Consider the following 20,450-nt stretch of genomic DNA (forward strand, 5'->3'; position numbering starts at 1 on the left):
CTGATTTTTAAAAATATATCTGTTTGCTTTCAGTTCTAACAGTTCTTCCCGTTTTCCCTCACTCCCACGCTCCACCAGGCAGATAGTTCCCCTTTTTGTTCAGCTGAACATGTGATTAAATCTAGATCTACTGTTCTCCCTCCCACCAACCCGCCGCACCCCTCCCATTTCCAGTACATCCCAGAATTAACATTTGTTGTGTTAGAAACGCCTCCTATCCGAGTCTCCCACCACTGAACACTGCTCCGAGAAGGCAGCATCCATCACTGAAGACCAAGACATGCTCTTCTCTACCATTGGGCGGGAGGTACCTTGGACCTCACGCCAGCAGGTTCAGGAACAACTCCAACCGTCAGGCACCTGAACAGTCCTCGATAACCTCATTCACCTCAATCTACAGATGTTCTCAGTATTAGTTATTTACTTATTTTAATTTGCATAATCTGCCTTCTATTGCAAATTGATTGTCAGTCTTTGTTTACCTTGAGATTTTCACAAATTCTTTTGCTTTTCTTTATTTTCCTGTAAATGCCTGCAAGAACATGAATCTCAAGGTGACATATGTGTACTTTGATAACAAATTTACTTTGACTTTTGACGTTGACTTTGGTCTACTCTACTCTGTTTAGACCAGGGGTTCCCAAACCTCTTTATGCCATGGTCCAATATGTGACTCCCGGGCTGGGAACCCCCGCTTTACATTCATAACTGTGTGGCTAAGTACAACTCAAATACCATTTCTACATTTGCCAATGACACCACTGTTATTGTTAGAATCTCAGATGGTGAGGAGGAGGCAGGTGAGGGGGAAGGTTGGTGAGTGAAGCTGGTAGGTGATAGGTGAAACTGGTAAAAGAGAGGAGAGTAGACCATGGGAAAAGGGAAGGAGGAGAGGCTCCTGAGTGAGGTGAGGAGAAGAGAAGGGTTAAGAAAGGGAACCAGAGTTAGGAATGGGGAAAGGGGATGAAATTGCCAGAAGCTGGAGAAATTGATGATCATACCATGAGGTTGGAAGTTACCCAGATGGAATACGAGGTATTGCTCCTCCAACCTGAGTATGACTAGAAGGGTAGGGGAGACTAAAAACAGAGGACATAGACTGAAGGTGAGCGAAGAAAAATTCAGAGTTAGTTCATCTTCATCCACGGATACAGTGAAAAACTTGCTTGTAGCAGTATGACAGACACAGGGCATCAGATAAGCAGCATTCACAAGGGAAACATCAATTATACAAATATGCACCAGGGAAGGACAAGGGGAGCTGGGGGAGTTGATGGGTAGGTGAGGAGAGAAGGGGCCAGAATGAGGAATGGAAAAGGAGAGAAAGAAACGGGAGAAACTACTGAAAGTTAGAGAAATTGCTGTTCCTGCTTTCAAGATGGAGGTTGGAAGCTACCCAGTTGGAACTGCCAAGCATGGAAGGCTGGTAAATGGTAAATACTTGGCTACTTTTCCTTGTGAATATTCCCCTGAGATTCATGTTCTTGTGGACATTCACAGTAGATACCAAGAAACACAACAGAATCTATGAAAAATTACAACAAAGACAGATAAAAAACCATTGAGCAAAGGACAACAAACTGTAAATACGGCATAAAAATAAAGAAAGAATTCTGGGCAGATGGGGCTCATCAGCTGTGGTTGGCAGCTCATCTAGGAGAATCTAATCTCATAGCTCTGTTGTCTTGTGGCTATACCCACTCAAGGGGAAGGCTTCGGGAGTAAACTCTGAGGAAAAGTCTGGAGCAGGGGTCCAGATTTAACTGGCAACTCTTGCAGTGCCACTGGTGCCAAACAGTATGGGTCTCTGCTGTTGCTTTGGATTCATCAGCTGTGTGAAGTGAGGGAGTGTGCTGCATGGGTGACAGCTTGTACTCCACATTACTACCCTGACCTGCATACTAGTTTGCGTATACGTAGACAGATGAACACAATATCCATGGTTAACCCCGACCAAAGGAGAACCTCAAAATAATAACTGTAGACTCTTGTGTTCTTATGGTCTGACTTTATGGGCTCGGGTGCCCACCAGTAACCCAACGACCTGTCCTATTTCAGGGAATCCACCAGGGTTTTGTTCTCGATCGGTGGACTGAAAGGTTGAGATAGAGTGGATGTGGAGAGGATATTTCCCATAGTCAGGGAGTCTAGGACCAGAAGACACAGCCTCACAAAACCCTTTTAGAATAGAATTGAAGAGGAATCTCTTTAGCCAGAGGGTAGTAAATCTGAGGAATTCACTGCCACAGACAATTGTGGAGGCCAAGTCATTGTGTATGTTTAAAGTGGAGGTTAATAGATTCTTGATTACTCAGGGCCTCAAAGGTTAAGAGAAGGCAGGAGAATGGAGTTGAGAAGGATAATAAATCAGCCATATGGAATGGTGAAGCAGATCAGATGGGCTGAATGGCCTAAATCTGCTTCCACGTTTTTTGGTCTAATTGTCTTATTCCCTTTCTAATCCTTGTTACCCTCATTACTTCTATTTTACCTCTAAGAAGTTCTGTAAAACCCACCTGCTTAAAAATTTACACTTTCAAAGACAATAAAACTCTTGTTCTCAATACCATGTATTACTTATTTACTTGTTTTTCTTTGTATTTGTACAGTTTGATGTCTTTTGCACATAGGTTGTTGGTCTTTTTGTGTAGTCTTTCATTGATTCTATTGTGTTTGTTCTACTGTAAGTGCTACAAGAAAATGAATCTCAGGATACTCTGAGGTACTACATTGTACTTTGATAATAAATTTACTTTGAAATTTATTTTGAATTGAGCTTTATCACACTTTATTTCTCACTATTCTGAGCAGAGATATGAACAGCAAGCTGAGGAATAGGATACATTTCAAAATGCCATGCCTCATCCTTTATGAATCTGCCAGCTGGTTTTTGTGGCTTGTAATAAGCAGTCCTTTTGAATAATGTTACTTTCATGTGAACTTTGTAAGCTTCCTTGTTGGAGAAGTCATAACCACTTCAGGAAGCTGGGGGAAAAAGAGGTATTGAGGATGCACGTTCAAATGATTAAATATTTGTTTGGAACCACAGCATTTGTGAATTCTGATGTGCATTAAGATTCAAACTTAAAAGACTTACCCTTCTAAGAGGCCACAAGAAAATGAATCTCTGGGTAGTATTTGGTGACATATTTGTACTTTGATAATAAGTTTACTTTGAATTTTGAATCAATGCTTCAAATTCCTATCCTTGTGTCCAAGTCTCTCTGTGGTTTCAAAGTTCAAATTGAATTATCAAAGCTTGTGTATCATATACAACATAGAGATGCACGCCTTTTTCCACGGAGAGTGGAGTGATATTGTGGAAGCACAAGAAATGGCAGATGCTGGAATCTGGAGTGGGTTGGATGGTATCTCTGGGGGGAAACGTCATTGCTTCAGATCGAGAGTCTTCATTGAGACCATTACTTTTCTTTGCAGATGCTGCCTGACTTGCTGTCCTGTCCTTTGGGTGCTTTGCTTTCTTTCCACATTCCAAAGATGTACCGGTTAGTGGGTTAATTGGTCAATGTAAATTGTCTTGATTAGACTAGGGCTAAATAGGTGGGTTGCAGAGCAGTGTGGCTCATTAAAGGGCCTGTTCTACGTTGTATTCCTACATAAATAAATAGATAGATATAGAGACAGATAAATGAATACATAAAACATTGTAGAGTCCTTGTAAAGAGTCAGCTTATAGGTGAATCCATAGTTCAGTGTTGAGGTGACTGAAGTTTTCCACACTGGTTCAGGAGCTGAGATGAGCAAGGAGCTTGATCAGCCTATCCTTCTCAGGCAAACAAAAATATCACTGCTGCTTTGTCAAGGAGTCACATATCTTTTCACCTTAAGCGTGAACAAGCTGCAGTGCTGTCTCAGATGTGTGAAATGGAGGGGGGTGGGGCGTGTGGGTATGGTGATACAGGGAATGAACGTTAGGTGCTGGATTACAGATATTAAACACTTACGAGCTCCTTTTCAATACAGTCCTTTGTCAGTCTTGTTTTCCTTTCCATCTGTTTAGAGACAAACTAGCTGGATATGTGAGTATGTGTGGGGATGGGGAAAGGCACGTGACCAGATTAGCTCAGTGTGCTTTTATTTTAACAATCAGACTTCTCACTCAGAGGAGATTCTGCAGATGCTGGAAATCTGGAGCACATACAGACACACAAAACGCTGGAGGGGCTCAGCAGATCAGGTAGCATCTATGGAGGGAAATGGGCAGCCGGCATTTTGGGCCAAAACCCTTTATTAGGACTGGAAAGAAAGAGGACTGAAGCCAGAATAAAATGGGAGGGGGGTGGTAAGGGGTAGGGGTGGGTCTTGACCTGAAATGTTGACTGTTCATTTCATAAACACAAAAAAATTCTCCAGATGCTGGAAATCCAGAGCATCTCACACAAAATGCTGGAGGAACTCAGCAGGTCAGGCAGCGTATATGGAGAGGAACCAACAGTTGATATTTGTTCCTTTGCACAGATACAGTCTGGCCTGCTGAGTTTCCCCAGAGGTTTTGTATGTTTTGTTTCAGGCAGCTCTCAGAGGGATTAGGAATCATTTGCCCTCAGCCAAATGTTCTCAACCTTCCTGTTCAATGGGGAAGACCACAGTATAGATGAAGAAACTGAGATGCACAAATTGGTCAGGGGGGGAGGGGGGGAAGGAAGCTACATAGATTTATTATAACACTATAACATAAGAAGTCAGAGCAGGAGTCATCCCATCGAGCTTGCTGTGCCATTTGATAAGACCACGGCCAATCAGGCTGTGGACTCAGCTCCATCTACCTGCATTTTCTCCATAACCCTTAATTCTCTACTACTTATATCATAAATATATTTAATAAGGTACTTCTACTGCTTCCCTGAGCAGGGAATTCCACCAATTCACCACTCCCTGAAACAAGCTTCTCATCTCCATCCTATATCTATTCTAAATCTTGAGACAGTCCCGGGTTCTTATCTCACTTGTTATCCCTCTCATAATTCTATATGTTTCTCCAGGATCTTCATAATTCCAGCAAGTACAGTCCCAGGTATCTCAATCTCTGCTATAGGCCAACCCCGCTCAATTCCAAAATCAACCTGGTAAACCTAGAATGAACGAGGACACAAAGGCAAAATTATGAGAGAAGCTTTGATTCGCTAGATTTCAGGTAAAGGCATGAAATTGTCTTTGGTGCTCAAGATATTGGGAAGATCTAGAGAAAGAAAGAGAGGGAGAGAGAGAAAGAGTGACCAGAGAGAGAGAGAGAGAGAGAGAGAGAGAGAGAGAGAGAGAGAGAGAGAGAGAGAGAGAGAGAGTGTGACCAGGGGGAGAGGGAGAGGGAGAGGGAGAGGGAGAGGGAGAGGGAGAGGGAGAGAGAGAGAGAGAGAGAGAGAGAAGATGGAGAGAAGGGGACTTGAGGCAGAGAAATAGTGTGGAGAGAGAGAGGGAGAGAGAGATAGAGGCAGAGAGAGAGGGAGAGAGAGATAGGAGAGCTAGAGGCAGAGAGAGAGGGAGAGGGAGAGAAGGGGACGAGGCAGAGAAATAGTGACGAGAGAGAGGGTGTGGGGTAAGTTCTAGAACCTGAGAGAGAGATAGGGACAAGAAAGAGAGCGAGGAGACCTGGGAGCAGCTACATACACGGAGGAAACCCACGAGGTAACAGGGAGAACATACAAACTTCCCACCGACAATCGAACCCAAGTTGCTGGTGCTGTAATAGCGTTATGCTAACCGCAGCAATGTTTTTGTACTCTTAACGTTACCTCTCTCAATTAATTCTACTGTTAGTTTAGCATTTCTGTGAGCACTAATATCTTTGTATCATTGTGTTGTTTAGTGCTCAGCATTGTATTTATTGTGTCATTGCTCTGTACACTGTTTACTCTGTGGATGTTATAAGAGGAGGGAATTTCATTACACCCTGGTGTGTATAGCAATCTCATCTCATCTAATCTGATCTAATTATGCAGTATACAATACCATGACCACTTTGGCCATTTAGCATTATAATGAATTTTCCCTTTTTTTGTTCTAATTGTGTTTTTGTCTAATTGTCGTATAATTTCTGCTTTCTTTGTGAATGCTGTGCATGGTAGCCTAGCGGCTTGAGCAGTCGCTTTACAGTGCCAGTGATCACCGATTGGGGTTCCGTTCCTGCCGCTGTTTGTACGTTCTCCCTCCAACCATGTGAGTTTCCTCCCGCATGAACAATCACAATTAGTGATTGCGGGCATGTTGCGTTGGCAGTGGAGGTGTGGTGACATGAGGAGCGTTTGATGTACTCGCTGGAGTTTAGAAGACTGAGGAGGGATCTCATTGAAACCTATCAAATGTTGAAAGGCCTCGATAGAGTAGATGCAGAGGAGCTATTTCCTATAGTGGGGAAGCTAGGAACAGAGGACACAGCCTGAGAATAGAGGGGTGTACATTTAGAACTGAGATGAGGAGGAATTTCTTTAGCCAGAGGGTGGTGAATCTGTGGAATTCATTGATACAGACAGCTGTGGAGGCCAAGACATTGGGTATATCTAAAGTGGTTGTTGATAGTTTCTTGATTAGTCAGGGCCTCGAAGCTTACGGGGAGAAGGCAGGAGGATGGGGTTGAGAGAGATAATATATCACCCACGATGGAATGGTGGAGAAGACTCGATGGGCCATATGGTCTAATTCTGCTCCTGTGCCTTTTTGGTCTTAAACACCATCACATTCCCTCCTGCTCGCAACCTCTTTATACTGGACATCTGCATTCTCCACTCCCCTCTCATGTCCTGATGCAGGGTTTCTACCCAATTTGTCAGCAATTCAATTTTCCCTCCTCAACCCCCACGGATGCTGCTCGGCCTGCTGAGTTCCTCCGGCAAGCAGATTGTTCGTTATTCCAGAATCCAGCATCTGCAGTCTCTTGTGCCTCCATTATCAAAGATCAAGTGACACTGATCAGCTTAAGGAGGCAGATAATCAAAGCCTAGTCAATCGAGGGGGCTCTCAAAGGAGGAGCCCAATGGAAATCATTGTGGGGGAAAATCTGAACCTTGTAAAGTTCAAAGTAAAATTATTATCAAAGTGCATACACGTCACCAAATAAAACCCTGAGATTCATTTTCTTGCGGGCATTTACAGTAAACACAAAGAAACACAACAGAATCATTGAAAAACTGCACACAGGATGGACAAACAACCGAAGTGCAAATGACAACAAACTGTGCAAATACAAAAAAGAGAAAAGCAAACAATAATAATAAATAAATAAGCAATAAATATCAGGAGCATGAGATGAAGCGCCCTTGAAAGTGAGTCCATAGGTTGTGGGGAGAGGGATGAGTGAAATTGAGTGGTTAATTTCACTCTTGGACCCTCTGGTTCAAGAGCCTGATGGATAAGTGGTGATAACTGTTCCCGAACCTGGTGGAGTGAGTCCTGAAACTCCTGTAACTTCTACCTGATGGCAACAGTGAGGAGAGAGTGCATTCTCCACTCCCCTCTCATGTCCTGATGCAGGGTTTCTACCCAATTTGTCAGCAATTCAATTTTCCCTCCTCAACCCCCACGGATGCTGCTCGGCCTGCTGAGTTCCTCCGGCAAGCAGATTGTCCGTTATTCCAGAATCCAGCATCTGCATCCAGCATGGTGAGTGTCCTTGATAATGGACGCTGCTCTCCTGCGACAGCAACGCTCTGTGCAGGCGTGATCAATGGTGGGAAGGGCACTAATTACTTGGTTTGATTTTTTAAATACATTTCTTATTGTGATTTATTGTTTTGATGTATTGGACAGTTTTGCTGCCACATTTCATGACAAACGTCAATGATAATAAAACGGATTCTGAGAGAGAGCAGAGACCTGAGCGCAGGAACGCGGTTCGAAGATAGAGGAATGGGGTTCCGCTCACGTCTCGGAGGAGTAAGCGTGGGACATAACTTCAGCCAAACCATCTCCCCCTGGGGAGCAGCAACGCAACTCCCTCTGGATCACGAGAGCGTGAAATGAAATTTGCAATGAGCTCAGGGTGACAGAACTGCCACAATGGAGCTCTGGTCTACAGCAACCTTGCAATGTAACACACGGAGACTAGTTTTATTGTCGCAAGAACTAACATTTAACACCTGGTGCTTCAGACCTAATCTAATGTCCCATTTTAAGTCATTAATAATTAACCAACAGTTTAGGAACATCAGAACATCGGAGGAAATCGTTTACATGTAACCTCCCCTTCGGCTCCCAAATGCATCTTATTTAATCTAAAAGCTATTGTGAATTAGCATGTCAAATGCTTGTTGCTTTGTGAGCCCTGTTATGTTAGCAGCGAAGAAAACCGAACAAGCAGAAAATAACTAGTTTTAAATCTACCACTTTATTGTACCTTCAGGGTATCCTGAGGATTTAACAACCTATGGATTACCTTTGAAGTGCTCCTGATGTTTTAGGGTGGCATAGGAAACAGGTAATCAATGCACAGCAAGCTGTTACAAGTTTAAGATAAGATCATCGCTTTTGGCACTTTTTAAAGAAGATTGCCCAGAAAATAGAAACATAGAAAACAGGTGCAGGAGTAGGCCATTCGGCCCTTCGAGCCTGCACCGCCATTCAGTATGATCATGACTGATCATCCAACTCAGAACCCTGTACCTGCTTTCTCTCCATACCCCCGATCCCTTTAGCCACAAGGGCCATATCTAACTTCCTCTTAAATATAGCCAATGAACCATCCTCAACTGTTTCCTGTGGCAGAGAATTCCACAGATTCACCACTCTCTGTGTGAAGAAGTTTTTCCTCATCTTGGTCCTAAAAGGCTTCCCCTTTATCCTTAAACTGTGACCCCTCGTTCTGGACTTCCCCAACATCGGAAACAATCTTCCTGCATCTAGCCTGTCCAATCCCTTTAGAATTTTATATGTTTCAATAAGATGCCCCCTCAATCTTCTAAATTCCAGTGAGTATAAGCCTAGTCTTTCTTCATATGAAAGTCCTTCCATCCCAGGCATCAATCTGGTGAATCTTCTCTATACTCCCTCTATGGCAAGAACGTCTTCCCTCAGATTAGGGGACCAAAACTGCACACAATATTCCAGATGCGGTCTCACCAATGCCTTGTACAACTGCAATAGAACCTCCCTGCTCCTGTACTCAAATCCTTTTGCCATGAATGTCAACATACCATTTGCCTTTTTCACCGCCTGCTGTACCTGCATGCCCACCTTCAATGACTGGTTTACAATGACATCCAGGTCTCGTTGCATCTCTTCTTTTCCTAATCGGCCACCATTCAGATAATAATCTGTTTTCCTGTTCTTTTAACCAAAGTGGTTAACCTCACATTTATCCACATTAAATTGCATCTGCCACGAATTTGCCCACTTACCTAACCTATCCAAGTCACCCTGCATCCTCTTAGCATCCTCCTCACAGCTAACACCGCCGCCCAGCTTCGTGTCATCCGCAAACTTGGAGATGCTGCATTTAATTCCCTCGTCTAAATCATTAATATATATTGTAAACAACTGGGGTCCCAGCACTGAGCCTTGCGGTACCCCACTAGTCACTGCCTGCCATTCTGAAAAGGTCCCGTTTACTCCCACTCTTTGCTTCCTGTCTGCCAACCAATTCTCTATCCACATCAATACTCAGCTAATGTCCTTGTAAGGTACTTTGTGATTTGTGAAGTCTACTTAAACCAGCGCCATCAAGGAAGTTTTTCTTTATTTAGAAATAACAGGCCCTTCCGGCCCAATGAGCAACACTGCTCAGCAAACCATTTATTTTACACTAGCCTAATCACAAGACAATTTCCAACGATCAGTTAAACTGCTAACCAGTACAACTTTGGAATGTGGGAAGAAACCCAGAGCACCAGGAAGAAACGCACAAGGTTGACGGAAAGAACATACAAATTCTTTTCAGACAGCACCGGAATTGAACTGCAAACTCCCGAATGCCTCAAGCCGTAATAGTGTCATGCTAATCGCCATGCTAGCATGACACCCCAAAGCAGCACTAAGTAGACAAGCAAGATTTCACAGATACTGTAAATCCAGAGCAACATACACAAAACGCTGGAGGAACCCAGCAGGCCAGACAGCATCTATGGAAAAGAGTAAACAGAGGACCTTTCAGGCTGAGGTCCGGTGGTAGATTTAGGAGACTTTACAATGAACAAGTCCGATCAAATCCATCAACAAGAACCCCTATCATCCAGGCCAGGCTCTCTTCTCCCTACTTCATCAGGCAAAAAGTACAGGAGCCTTAGGTCCTACATCACCAGGTTTAAAGTCAAGGTTCAAAGTAAATTTATTATTAAAGTAGGTATTCTGAATGTCATCATATACAATCCTGAGATTCATTTTCTTACAGGCATTCACAATAAAGAAATACAATAAAATCAATTTAAAACACACACAAAGATTGACAAATAACCAATGTGCCAAAAAAGATAAACTGCAAATAAACTTTACCCATCAAGGTAGATGCTATACCTTCATATTTACAGATCCATAAGAAGACCGTAAGACCATCAAGTCCCATCAAGTCTGCTCCATCGTTCTCTCAAACCCATTCTCCTACCTTCTCCCCATAACCTTTGATGTCTTTACTAATCAAGAAGCTATCAGCCTCTGTTTTAAGTACACCTAATGACTAACACGGTCTGGGGGCAGGGCAGGGCGTGTCACCACGTGTTTGACGGCAACATACCATGCCCATTACTCATGAACCCTAACCCATACGTCTTTGGACTGTGGGAGGAAGCTGGAGCACCCAGAGGACAATGCAATCATGGGGAGGACGTACAAACCCCTTACAGACAGTGGCACGAACTGAACCCCTGATTGCTGGTGCCATAAAGCCTTGTGCTGGGCCCCATACGTTAGTACCCTTGTACTACCGGTCAACTAAATGAGTGAATGCAGAAGTCTCTCAGCAGCAGAATAACATTTCATTTCCTGCTTTGTCATTCAATGGAATGCGTCCAACTGCAAGAAGAAATCACTCATTTCTGCATTACTAGATATATAAATGTACATCATTCCACTTTGCTAATGTCCCCGCTGTTCAATATTTCAGTGCCCTCAGGTCTGAACAGGCACCAGAATAATTTACAAGACAAAATGGAGATCTGATAGTTTGGGCAATCATTGATTAATGAAAATGTTATATTGCACACAGTTAGCATGACAACCCCTTGCCAGTCAGGGGTCCTGGGATTCAGTTCCATCTGGGACACATTGTTTTCATTAGGTGCTGATGTTTACGTGTATGATGTTGTTAGGAACTCCTTGTGACTCACTGCACAAATCAACAGATTATTAATGATATCTATTCCGCGGCGTCAGTATTTTAAATGGGTTTGACAGTGAGAACAATCCCCAATCACTTTTACAAAGCAATATATGTATTTCTCCAGAAGTGCTTCTAAATTAGATCTGATGGTTTGACAATGTAATTTGCTTTTAAAAGATAATTCAGTATTCTGTCTGAATATTTTATATAGCTTTGCTCATTCCAATTCACCAGACGATGTTGGCCTCAGGCTGCCTCTGCAGCAGAGTACCAATAAACTATGGCACCTTGGCAGGATGGGACATTAGCTTAGCCGGTGACTTTTGAACACAAGCTGATTTAACTCTCTGCTCCCAGAGTACTTACAGACTAGACATTACTTGTAGCCAGATAACAATCAACCCAGGTCAGTTGTACTAGAGAGCATCCTGACAAGATGCATCACTGTACGGTATGGGAACTGCATTACAGTGGACAAGAAGGCTCAGCAATAGGTGGTCAAAACTGCCCAATGCATCACCAACGCCAACCCACCATCAGGGACATATATACAGAGAGGTGCCAGAACAGGGCCAGTAACGCCATGAAGGATCCCACACACACTGCTTATGGACTGCTTGTCCCTCTCCCATCAGGGAGGAGGCTACATAACCAGACTCAAAACCAGGACCACCAAACTCAAAAACAGTGACTGTCCCCAAGCAGTAAGGCTGACCAACACCTCCACCACTACATTATCATTTCCTGTCAGTTACCTTCCTGTACAGGCACTCCTGTGCCTAGTGTCAGTTTATAGACATACTAATCAATCTATGGATATAAATTATTTTTTGTAACTACTTTTTGTGTTTTCTATTATTACTGGGTACTTTATTGTGTTTTTTTTGTGCTGCATTACATCTGGAGTAACAATTATTTCATTATTTTTTACATTTGTGTCTTGGAAATTACATTGAACAATCTCGATTCTTGAAAGTTTAGATTATATTCGCACATTAATAAAGGCCAGATGAAAGGTTTGCTGCTCATAACCTAGAAGGTACATACATGCCCAGTAAAAGGATTCCAACTAACCATTGAATCAAGCACATCTCCAGAAAATCATTCCAATCAATTGAATCGCTCGTTATACCTGGGATAAGCAGTCGAGAATAAATCATCTGCACCGTACACTAAGGTAAATAATTGCAGTGGCATGTGAAATGTGTCATTTGCATCAGCTAGCACAGTAGTGCAGCAATTAGAGCAGAGTTTTACAATGACACAGGTTCAGTCTCCACCACAGACTGAAAGAAGTTTCTACATCTTCCCTGCGACCACGTTGTGTTCCTCCGACATTCCAAAGACATATGGGTTAGGGATAGTAAGTCGTGGGCATGCTTTGTTGGCGCCTGAAGCATGTCAGCACTTGTGGGCTGCCCCCGGTACATCCTCAGAATCGGAATCAGAATCAGGTTTATTATCACCAGCATGTGATGTGAAATTTGTAAACTTAGCAGCAGCAGTTCAATGGAATACATAATCTAGCAAAGAAAAAAAATAATAAATAAAATAAAAAATAAATAAACAAGTAAATCAATTACAGTATACATATATTGAATAGATTTAAAAAACGTACAAAAACAGAAATATTGTATATTAAAAAAATAAGTGAGGTAGTGCCCAAAGATTCAACGGCCATTTAGGAATCAGATGGCAGAGGGGAAGAGGCTGTTCCTGAATTGCTGAGTGTGTGTCTTCAGGCTTCTGTACCTCCTACCTGATGGTAACAGTGAGAAAAGGGCATGGCCTGGGTGCAGGAGGTCTTTAATAATGGATGCTGCCTTTCTGAGACACCGCTCCCTGAAGATGTCCTGGGTACTTTGTAGGCTAGTACCTAAGATGGAGCTGACTAGATTTACAACCTTCTGCAGCTTCTTTCAGTCCTGTGCAGTAGCCACCCCATACCAGACAGCGATGCAGCCTGTCAGAATGCTCTCCCTGCTACAACTATAGAAGTTTCTGAGTGTATTTGTTGACATGCCAAATTTCTTCAAACTCCTAATAAAGTATAGCTGCTGTCTTGCCTTCTTTATAACTACATCGATATGTTGGGACCAGGTTCGATCCTCAGAGATCTTGACACCCAGGAACTTGAAGCTGCTCACTCTCTCCACTTCTGATCCCTCTGTGAGGATTGGTATGTGTTCCTTCGTCTTGCCCTTCCTGAAGTCCACAATCAGCTCTTTCGTCTTACTGACATTGAGTGCCAGGTTGTTGCTGTGGCACCATTCCACTAGTTGGCATACCTCACACCTGTACACCCTCTCGTCACAACCGGAGATTCTACCAACAATGGTTGTGTCATCAGCAAATTGATAGATGGCATTTGAGCTATGCCTAGCCACACAGTCATGTGTACAGTATAGAGAGAGTAGAGCAGTGGGCTAGGCGCACTCCCCTGAGGTGTGCCAGTGTTCAGCGTCAGCGTGGAAGATATGTCACCACCAATCCACATAGATTGTGGTCTTCCGGTTAGGGAGTCGAGGATCCAATTGCAGAGGGAGGTACAGATGCCTAGGTTCTGCAACTTCTCAATCAGGATTGTGGGAATGATGGTATTAAATGCTGAGCTATAGTTGATGAACAGCATCCTGACGTAGGTGTTTTTGCTGTCTAGGTGGTCTAAGGCCATGTGGAGAGCTATTGAGATTGCATCTGCCGTTGACCTATTGTGATGATAGGAAAGTGGCAATGGGTCCATGTCCTTGCTGAAGCAGGAGTTCAGTCTAGTCATGACCAACCTCTCAAAGCATTTCACCACTGTAGATGTGAATGCTACCGGGCGATTGTCATTAAGGCAGCCCACGTTCTTCTTCTTAAGCATTGGTATAATTGTGGCTTTTTTGAAGCAAGTGTGAACTTACGCCCGTAGCAATGAGAGGTTGAAGATGTCCTTGAATACTCCCACTAGCTGGTTGGTACAGGTTTTTAGAGCCTTACCAGATATTCCATCAGGACCTTCCGCCTTTTGAAGGTTCACTCTCTTTAAAGACAGTCTAACATCAGCCTCTGAGATGGTGATGAGGTGCAGCAGGGATCTTCCCAGCTGTAGTTGTGTTCTCCCTTTCAAAGCAGGCATAGAAGGTGCTGAGTTCATCTGGTAGTGAAGCATCACTGTCATTCATGCTATTGGGTTTCACTTTGTAGGAAGTAATGTCTTGCAAACGCTGCCAGATTTGCTGTGCATCTGATGTCACCAGACCTGAATGCCACAGATCTAGCCTTCAGCAGACGATGTACTTCCTGGTTCATCTACAGCTTTTGATTTGGTAATGTATAGTAAGACTTTGTAGGCACCCACCCATCCACACAAGTTTTAATAAAGTCGGTAACAACTGCAGCATACTCATCCAGGTTTGAAGATAAATCCCTGAATACGATCTAGTCCATCAATTAAAACCAATCCTGTAGGCACTCCTGTGCTTCCCTTGTCCATGCCTTCTTGGTCCTCAATGCTGGAGCTGCAGTCTTCAGTCCCTGCCTATACTCAGGGAGTAGAAGTACAGCTTGGTGATCAGACTTCCCGAAGTGAGGGCGTGGAATAGCATGGTAGCCATTCTTGATGGTGATCTAGCAATGGCCCAGTGTGTTGCTTCCTTTGGTATTGCAAGTGACCTGTTGCTGGTAGTTTAGTGATTTTTTTTCAGACTGGCCTGGTTAAAATCTCCCAATACGATGGTGAAGGCGTTAGGTTTCTAAGTTAATTTATCATCAAAGTACATATATCTCACCACATATAATCCCAAGATTCATTTTCTTGCAGGCATACTCAGTAAATTCAACAACCATGATAGAATCAATTAAGACCACACCCAACAGAGCACACAAAGAACAACTGTGCAAAGACATTGTGGAAATACAAAAGAGAAAAGAAATAATTATAATAAATAAATAAGCAACATGTGTCAAGAGCATGAAATGAATTGTCCTTGAAATTTGGGTGTGGGAAAAATTCAGTGATGGGGCAGGTGAAGTTTAGTGAAGTTAACCCCAAGAGCCAGATGGTTGAGGGGTAATAACTGCTTCTGAACCTGGTGGTGTGGGTCTTGAGGCTCTTGTACCTTCTTCCTGATAGCAGCAGTGTGAAGAGAGCATGGCTTGGGTGGTGGGGGCTCCTGATGGTGGATGCTGCTTTCCTGTGACGGTGCTCCATGTTGATGTGCTCAATGGTGGGAAGGCTTTACTCATAATGGGCGGTTTCAAATGATCTTGCAGATTCATGAAACTTCAGTTTACAAAATTTCTTTTCCATTTAACACACAAAAAATGCTGGAGAAATTCAGCAGGTCAGGCAGCATCTATGGAGGGAAATAAACTGTTGACCCTTTGTGCCGAGACCTGAAATATGAGCTGTTAATTCCTCTCCATAGGCTAAAAGACTAAGACATATAAGCAGAATTAGGCCAATTAGCATATTGAGTCCGCTCTGCCATTTTATCAGGGCTGATGTGTAATCCCTCTCAACTTCATTCTCCTGCCTTCTCCCCACAACTTTTGACACACTGACTAATCAAGAACCTATCAACCTCTCAACCTTAAATATACCCAAAGACTTGACCTCCATAGATTCTGCCTGACCTGGAGAGCTACTTCAGCATTTTGTGTGCATTTTGAAGCTCAAAGGGACTTTCTGAGGATGTGATAAAAACTAAATAAATACAAATTATTGATTTAAACTCCACAGGAAAACAGCCTGAAAATAAGTTGTTTAGATTCAACAAGCTGCTAATTTATCTTCTGCCTTAACCAAATACGCCATACTCCCTGGTCACCCTTCACTGGGTGAAATTAATGACTACAGACTAGATTATGCACAAAATATTTTGAAAGTATTCTATGGTCTTGACCCAGAAATTGCAAAGGATCTACAGGCCCGGCTCCAGGGAGATACCCCATCCTTTGCTGCCTCTCCAGCCATACATCCATAAATCATGGCTCGATATGAAGATGTCAGCTCGACAGGACAGAAATTTCTCAGTCATCTTTGTAATGGCTACATTAATTATTGACAGCAAATTGTGGGCATTTAGCCGTACAAGAAGTTTAATAGAGAAACAGATTACTTACACTCAGTAACCAATTTATTAACCACCTCCTGTACCTAATAAAATGGCCACTGAGTGTATGGTTGTGGTCTTCTGCTGCTGTACCCCACCTGCTTAAAGGTTCAACGTGTGCATTCAGAGATGTTCTGCACACCACCCTTGTAGCACATGGTTGTTTGAGTAGCTGTCGTCTTCCTGTCAGCTTAAACCAGTTTGGCCATTCTACTCGGGCCTCTCTCATTAATAAGGTATTTTTTCCAACAGAACTGCCACTCACTGTGTGTGTTTTATTTTTCACAGCAGTCTTTGTAAACTCTAGAGATTGTTGTGTGTGAAAATCTCAAGAAGTTAGCAGTTTCTGAGATACTCAAACCACACCTTCTGGCACCAACAATCATTCCATGGTCAAAGTCACTTAGATCACATTTCTTCCCCATTCTGATGTTTGGTCTGAACAACAACTGAACCTCTTGACTTTTATGCATGGAGCTGCTGCCACAGGATTGATAGATTAGACATTTGCGTTAACGAGTGGGTGTATGGGTGTATCTAATAAAATGGCCACTGAGTTTGCACTGCTATGAAGGAAGCCATTCATCACAATGGCACAAGTATCATTGAAACGTCTTTTATGTGTGTAGCTCTGAATTTCCAGCATCTGCAGGACATCTTGCATCCTTTATTCCACGGCCCACTGTTCTCTCCTATCGGATTCCTTCTTTATCAATCCTTTGCCTTTTCCATGCCTCATCACCCAGCTACTTTGCCTTTCTTCACCCCTCCCCTACCCATCTTCCTCATCTGAACCTGGTCTCACCTTCCACCTGCCATCTTGGGCTCCTCCATCTCCCTTGCCCTACCTTTTTATTCTGGCTTCTGCCCCCTTCTTTTCCAGCCCTGATTAAGCATGTTTCCCTCTATAGAGGCTGCCTGACCTGCTGAGCTGCACCAGCATTTTGTGTGTGTTGCTCTGGATTTCCAGAATCTCTTGTGCTAGCATTTAAACCTTCACTGCTCTTTCTCTGCTTTTTGTAAAGGACTTACGCAGCCCTGATGAAGGATCTCGGCATGAAACATCGACCGTTTATTCCCCTCGATCAATGCTGCCCAATTCTAAGGCAATTGCAGGGAAGTATAGTGGGGATGACAGAATTATGTTTTTTTACACAGAGAGTGGTGGGTTCATGGAACACAAGGGGTGGAAGGAAAATGGAGGGCCATGTCAGTGGAAGGTGTTATGTGGGAAGGAAGGGTCAGATTGATTTGAGTAGGTAACAGATTGGTACAGCATCATCAGCTGAAAAGCCTGCAGTGTATTCTGTTGTATGTTCTAAGTAGTAAAGGATGTCTTGAATGTGGTTGTACTGAATGATCTATCCTGGGCCCAGCATATTGATACAATTACAAAGAAGGTATGGCAGCAGCCATATTTCATTAGGACTTGGTACGTCACCAAAGGCCCTCATGAATTTCTACAGATGTGCTGTGGAGAGCATTCTAACTGGCTGCATCACTGTCCGGTATGGAGGGGCCACCGCACAGGATGCTGCAGAAAGTAATAAACTCAAACAGCTCCATCAAGGGCACTGGCCTCCACAGCACCCAGGATGGCAAGTGTTATTAAGGACCCCCATCACCCAGGACATGCCCTTTTCTCATTGCTACCATCAAGGAGGAGGTACAGGAGCCTGATGGCATACACTCAGCATTTTATGAATAGCTCCTTCCCTTCCACTATCATATTTCTGAACAAAGAATGAACCCATGAACAGTACCTCACAAATTTTGCTCTTTTTTACAATTTAATTTAATTTTTAATATATATTTTTATTGAGACCTTTAGTATTTTTCTGTATTTCAATGTACTACTGATGCAAAACAACAAATTTCACAGCATATGTCAGTGATAATAATCCCGATTCTGATTATCACATTAAAGGTGAAGCAGGCTGGTGTTATTGTCGAACAACTTCAGGTTAAACAGAAGGAGAGAATGGGATGTGAGACAAGGTATGCAAATATTATCCCAGAGAAGTGTCAGCCAGCTACAGTCACAGGCACCTTGGCAGCTGGTGGTTGTGATGGCCCTGTCAACTTTAGATGAAGTTATCTCATTCCAGTCCACACCTCCCAGTATTAATAACACAGCTGTCCTCTCGTGCAAGCTGCTGACCGACAAGCTGGCTGACGATTCCTCTTCCAATCGTTGCTTTTCAGAGCTTGGCAGTGCTTATCAAATGGAAATTATAAAGCCATGATATTTGTTATTTATTATTAATTATTAACCTATTTATCACTGACAGTTTAGTAAATTCATTAGCTCTAAAGGGTTTTCTATGATTTAATTCAGCTGCTTTGGGAACTGCCCTGTGATAATGGTATTACAAAATGTCACGACTTAAATTAGAATTGCAATTTCCCAACACTGTATGATTTAGCCATATCCATTGATTTGGTATGGGACTAATTACATTTTTCGTTTCATCTTTATTTCCCACAAGATATGATGGAGCCATTTGCTAGCACACTACATACAGTCAGTGTGTTGAGACAGTTATATAAAATTATGAGGTGTATAGATACTGTAGGGTCAGTGCAAGCAGGTATTTTCCACTAAGGATTGGTGAGATTAGTACTAGAGGTCAGAGGCTAAGGGTGAAAGGTGAAATATTTAAGGGCAGCCAGAGGAGGAACTTCTTCACTCAGAGGTGCTGAGCTGCCAGCAGGAAGTGGTGGATTCGGGTTTGATTTTATCATTTAAGAGAAATTTGGATAGGTTCATGGATGGCTATATTCTGGGTGCAGGTCAAAGGGAATAAGCAGATTATTAGTTCAGCATGGACAAGATGTGCTGTAGTAGTCTATAACCCTATGACTCTACAAACTTGTGGTTAGCCTCTAGTGCCCAAGAATAAAAAAGTGGTGGACGCAGCCCAATCCATTACAAGAAAAGCCTTCCCCACCACTGAGCATATCTACAAGGAGCTCTGTCACAAGAAAACAGTATCTGTCTTCAAAGACTTCCACCATTCAGGCCATTCTCTCTTCTTACTGTAAGAAGGTGCAGGGGACTTAGGTCCCACACCACCAGGTTCAGTTATCAGCCTTCAACCATCAGGCTCCTGAACCAGCATGGATAACTTCAGGAGAACTTGCACCATTAACACCCCTCTTTACATTGGCGGCATAGCAGTGAAAACTACGAGCACTTTCTTGTGAGTGCATATCTTGTACAAACTCTCATGGTCCCAGAACACATTCTACACAGTCAGGAAAGCTCACCAACTCTTCTACTTTCTGAGGAGAAAGCACATCTATTCTCACCTCATTCTACAAATTCACAGCAGACAGAAAGGCTCTTCAATGGGTAAACAAAACTGCCCAATGCACCAGCCAAACCACCATCAAGGACATATATACAGAAAGGTGCCAGTAACATCATGAAGGACACCACACACCCTGCTCATGGACTCTTTGTCCCACTCCTATCAGGAAGGAGGCTACATAGCATCCATGCCTGGACCACTGGTCTCAGAAACAGCGACTTTCTCCAAGCAGTAAGGCTGATCAACACCTCCACCCACTAATCCACCCCTCCACATCCCCCATCACCACTACTTTATCATTTCCTGTCAGTCACCTTGTGTGGACACTCCTGTGCCGAGCATCACTTTGTGGACATACAATCAATGTATATAAGGTATCTTACGTATTTATTGTTGTTGTTCTATTCTTTACCTTATTGTGTTTTTAATGCACTGCTTCCAGTCTGGAGTAACAATTACTTTGTTCTCCTTCATACCTGGGTACAGGAAATTACATTAAACAATCTTGCATTCCCTTGAATTCTCTCACCTCAAGACCGAACTTATTCCGCAACCATTGGACTCACTTTCCAGGACTTTATAACTAATGTTCTTAGTATTATTTATTTACTTAGTCATTATTATTATTTTTTTTCTCAGCTCAAGCTCATAAATCCTGTGGTTCTGACATAGCTAGGCACTCTCATTTCTCAATCGCTAGTAAATTTTGGACTATTCTAGTAATGTTTAGTATTGTGGCTTTCAGGAGATTTACATAAATATTGCTGTGTAGGCCTA

This window comes from Hypanus sabinus, chromosome 4 (assembly GCF_030144855.1).
Source record: "Hypanus sabinus isolate sHypSab1 chromosome 4, sHypSab1.hap1, whole genome shotgun sequence".
Taxonomy (NCBI): domain Eukaryota; kingdom Metazoa; phylum Chordata; class Chondrichthyes; order Myliobatiformes; family Dasyatidae; genus Hypanus; species Hypanus sabinus.